At 41.2% G+C, this 5122-nt stretch overlaps 1 long non-coding RNA gene across 1 annotated transcript; it reads right to left on the reverse strand.

Moving 5' to 3' along the window:
- Positions 1 to 388: 388 nt before the first annotated feature.
- Positions 389 to 4814, reverse strand: LOC135533424 (uncharacterized). Its single transcript, XR_010454496.1, has 2 exons — positions 4558 to 4814; positions 389 to 4437 (listed from the first exon to the last, which is right to left on the reverse strand). It is a non-coding gene; the product is annotated as an uncharacterized LOC135533424 (long non-coding RNA).
- Between the last annotated feature and the right edge of the window lie 308 nt (positions 4815 to 5122).

The raw sequence follows: 5122 nt of genomic DNA on the forward strand, positions 1-5122 counted from the left end.
GACAATGGTTAAATTATCGTCAGCGACCTGAGAAGCTACATAAATAGTTTTTATAAGTATGTTCTCCTTTCTCGTCTGTCCCAGCCTCACTCCTGGACACCGGCATGTTGTTGACATGTCTGAAAGACAACAACAGGCCATCTGCCCACTCACCAGGTAATGTATGGAAGAAGATCTGGTGTGCTTCATTATCAAAACCTACTGCTAAAATGAAAAGGTATATACCGTGTATAGAAAATGTTATACATTGCATAAATTAGGTGTGAAATATGTATAGAAATATTCTTATGACTTCACACACCGACAAAGGATTAATAAATGTTTTAACAATGTAAAGTACAGTATGTTATGAGTAATCAGATAAAACCATTTGAAACCAGAGTGCATATTCATTGTATTACATAAAGATATTTATTACTGTAAATATTTTCAATATTACATCTTGGGAATGTTGGTACAAAAGTTACTCAGAACATCTTACAGCATAGCGGACAAGTCTCACAGGTTACAGTGCAGAATTCAGGTCAATCACATCGAAATTCTAGTCAATAATTATTGATTTTTTTTCTCTAAAATGTTTCCAATTGAAAAGCATTGAATTGGAATTGTAGTGTACTTCCCGAACTGACTGGAAATTAAATGGGATTGATCCCAACCCGGGGATCACTCTCGGTAGAGCATGGCACATGCAATACCAGGGTTGTGGGTTCGATTCCCACGGAGTTGTTCCCACTAGGGACAACTCCAATACCAAGCAGGTCTTTAACGTCAGCTTTTAGAAATGTGAGTTGGGAATCAAAGATTGGTTTGCAACAGCCCATCACAAATCATTTGTATTCCATGGGAAATTCAGTAGTTGAACATTCTTTTAAAAACCCTCCACTCATCTTGGAAAATAACTAGAGTGGAGTTTTTGACATTTTTTAAAAGAAATTTACAACTGAAATGAAGACAAACCGACATGAAAAAAAAGTGCTAAAAAAACAAAACAAATAACATTCATTTAAATTTTTGGTAAATCAAAACAAGTCTAACATATCCATATGTAAATGAATGCTGGTAGAGTTTAGGCAATATTTTAAATTGTTAAAAGTACTGACACAGACATAAAAGGCGATGTACATGCAGCAGCATCACAAGATGTAAAATAAAGAGAAAGTTAAAAAATGAAACGTTTAAGGCTAACAAGAGTCTCAGTTACAGAATAAAGGCTTTGCATTGGTGTGGAAACTCAACGTGCTCTTTGTCTTCCCCCCCCCCCCACACACACACACACACAAAAGGAGAACAACCTGATCTAGGATCATTTCATTATACCCCAACCCTGACTTTCACCTTTAGGAGCTGAGTCCCATCTGAATGTGGACAGGTGGTTAGGGGCAGACATTAAGGGAGAAACACAGAATCTGATTTATCAGTGTTCCACACATGAATCAATGCAAATTATTTTGTTCAGCCTGATGTAGAATAGAGCAGAGACCCCCAAAATAAATAAAAATAACTCTTGAGAATTAACAAACAGAAAAACATTAAAATGTTCTATGACATAAACCAAACAGAACCGATACAGGTGATCCCCAGATCCGGACATGACTGTTTACTGCCTTCTCCCTTTCACACAACCTCTGACCTGTCATTGCTGGTATAGAGAAAATACTGTTGTATTCAAAAATTAGAGACATACGCTGAGTATACAAAACATTAAGACAGACTGACCGGGTGAAAGCTATGATCCTTTATTGATGGCACCTGTTAAATCCACTTCAATCAGTGTAGATGAAGGGGAGGAGACGGGTTAAAGAAGGATTTTAAGCCTGGAGACAATTGAGACATGAATTGTGTTTGTGCCATTCAGAGGGTGAATTGTCAAGAATAATATTTAAGTGCCTTTGAACAGGGTATGGTAGCAGGTGCCAGGCACACCAGTTTGTGTAAAGAAATGCAACGTGGCCTAGTTTCACGCTCAACAGTTTTCCCATCAAGAATGGTCCAACACCCAAAGGACATCCAGCCAACTTGACAACTGTGCGAAGCATTGGTGTCAACATGGCAAAAGGAGGGGGGTGCAATTCAACATTAGGAACGTTTAACATAGTAACTCAATAGGAAGGTGTTCCTAATGTTTTATACACTCAGTGTATATTAAAACAGTAATGTTATAATTTAGGCATTTCTTTTGAAGGGACAATAGATTCACATCAAGAATAGAAATGTGATTTCTGACTCCCATGTTCCACACAGAAACGTGATCTATTTATCAACTAGGTCTTGGCTGTACATCTCAAAGTTCATATTTAACCCTCCATATATATGTGGTTTGCTTTTTATGACCGTTCGTTGATGAATGCCTTTTTAAAAATATCTGACTAACTTTAAAATCAGAGTCTTTGAAGAACAGAGCAAGGCACAAATAAACAGTGAGAAAGTGAAATAGTGAAATAGTAGCAGATAATGTGGATTGAGAAGGAGCAGCTATGTCTACTGTAAATATTCCTAGCAAGAAGAATAGTTCCTTCTTTTGTTTCCAATGGGACATAGTTGAAGCGGCACCCACAGAAGCCATGGTGAGGATGTGACGTTGCAAGGAGAAATGTAACTCTTGACTCTCCAAGAGAGTATGTGGTTATTGACCGTTATGGTCCATAGTCTGGTGGTGGCCGGCCCACAATTACAGTTAAAGCAGAGACAGACTGCTGAAGGATAATATTACACTGAGCAAAGGAAGGGAAGAAGGGGGAGAGGGAAAATAGGGACACTGAGAAGAGTTATCAGAGAAGGAGAGAGGGATGGACAGAGGAAGGAGAGAAATAAAGAGTCAGAGAAGGAGAGAGAGATGGACAGAGGAAGGAGAGAAATAAAGAGTCAGAGAAGGAGAGAGAGATGGACAGAGGAAGGAGAGAAATAAAGAGTCAGAGAAGGAGAAAGAGATGGACAGAGGAAGGAGAGAAATAAAGAGTCAGAGAAGGAGAAAGAGATGGACAGAGAAAGGAGAGAAATAAAGAGTCAGAGAAGGAGAAAGAGATGGACAGAGAAAGGAGAGAAATAAAGAGTCAGAGAAGGAGAGAGAGATGGACAGAGAAAGGAGAGAAATAAAGAGTTAGAGAAGGAGAAAGAGATGGACAGAGGAAGGAGAGAAATAAAGAGTCAGAGAAGGAGAAAGAGATGGACAGAGAAAGGAGAGAAATAAAGAGTCAGAGAAGGAGAAAGAGATGGACAGAGAAAGGAGAGAAATAAAGAGTCAGAGAAGGAGAGAGAGATGGACAGAGAAAGGAGAGAAATAAAGAGTCAGAGAAGGAGAAAGATGGACAGAGGAAGGAGAGAAATAAAGAGTCAGAGAAGGAGAAAGAGATGGACAGAGGAAGGAGAGAAATAAAGAGTCAGAGAAGGAGAGAGAGATGGACAGAGGAAGGAGAGAAATAAAGAGTCAGAGAAGGAGAAAGAGATGGACAGAGGAAGGAGAGAAATAAAGAGTCAGAGAAGGAGAAAGAGATGGACAGAAAAAGGAGAGAAATAAAGAGTCAGAGAAGGAGAAAGAGATGGACAGAGAAAGGAGAGAAATAAAGAGTCAGAGAAGGAGAGAGAGATGGACAGAGAAAGGAGAGAAATAAAGAGTCAGAGAAGGAGAGAGAGATGGACAGAGAAAGGAGAGAAATAAAGAGTCAGAGAAGGAGAAAGAGATGGACAGAGAAAGGAGAGAAATAAAGAGTCAGAGAAGGAGAAAGAGATGGACAGAGAAAGGAGAGAAATAAAGAGTCAGAGAAGGAGAAAGAGATGGACAGAGGAAAGAGAGAAATAAAGAGTCAGAGAAGGAGAGAGAGATGGACAGAGGAAGGAGAGAAATAAAGAGTCAGAGAAGGAGAAAGAGATGGACAGAGAAAGGAGAGAAATAAAGAGTCAGAGAAGGAGAAAGAGATGGACAGAAAGGAGAGAAATAAAGAGTCAGAGAAGGAGAGAGAGATGGACAGAGAAAGGAGAGAAATAAAGAGTCAGAGAAGGAGAAAGATGGACAGAGGAAGGAGAGAAATAAAGAGTCAGAGAAGGAGAAAGAGATGGACAGAGGAAGGAGAGAAATAAAGAGTCAGAGAAGGAGAAAGAGATGGACAGAGAAAGGAGAGAAATAAGGAGTCGGAAGAAGACAGAAAAACAGAAATGAGAGAGAGAAAGTGATGTTCAGGCCAGGGTCAAAGGCTGAGCTGACAGAAGATTTTATATCAGACTGTAGCTGTCTGGCGATTGGCCTTGCCGGGGTCAGGAGCTGGGTGAACGTTGTCATTGGCCGATCCTGCAACTCCACGCTGCAGGGCTCTGGTCCTGTAGCCTTCTCATCCTGTTCCCTAGCCACACCCACCACGCTAGTCCTATCAACACACACACCACCGACTCCACATAGTACCCATCCAACGACGTCACACACACACCGCCCTCCTTAACACACAGCTGTAGGAGGGAAGAGAGAGAAAAAAGACAGAGATACGGTTAAGAGGAGTGTTTCCACAGCTATTTAATGTACTACGACAGTACAATGGGAATACTCTGAGGTAATTCTCTCCCACTTACCCCCGTCTCCTCTGGGGAGCCACATTTCTGCCCGGCAGCTCCCTGGCACTCCTTAGAGGTGAGTGGGTCGACCATCCACAATGCCAGGGTGGAGGGCCAGTTTCCCCCAGGTTGGTGACCGTGTTCAGCAGGGTCATGTAAGTCCCACCAATCACCGGGTCACTCACTTTAGCATGGAACGCCATACAGGCCACATACATGCTGTACAGCGCCACCTGTGGGTAAGGAGGGGAAAGGCAGGAGTTTGAGAAAGTATGTGTATAGTGTCCCAAGCTGGATCAAGTGGATGTATACTGCCGAACGTCACACAGACAGACAAAGAGAATTGACTACGTACAGACTCAGAGAGCATAGCCTTGCTATTGAGAAAGGCTTTCTGAAAGCAGAGCTGGCTATATATATATATATTTAAAAGAGAGAGAAAGAGGAGAGAGAGAGTGTATGTAGCTGAACAGGACTATAGTGTAGTAGAGACAACAGAGATGGATAGATAGTGAACAGTGGTACATGATGCAGTACTATAGTGTAGTAGAGAGACAACAGAGATGGATAGATAGTGTGAACA

Source organism: Oncorhynchus masou, unplaced genomic scaffold (genome assembly GCF_036934945.1).
Source record: "Oncorhynchus masou masou isolate Uvic2021 unplaced genomic scaffold, UVic_Omas_1.1 unplaced_scaffold_2378, whole genome shotgun sequence".
In the NCBI taxonomy this organism is placed as follows: domain Eukaryota; kingdom Metazoa; phylum Chordata; class Actinopteri; order Salmoniformes; family Salmonidae; genus Oncorhynchus; species Oncorhynchus masou.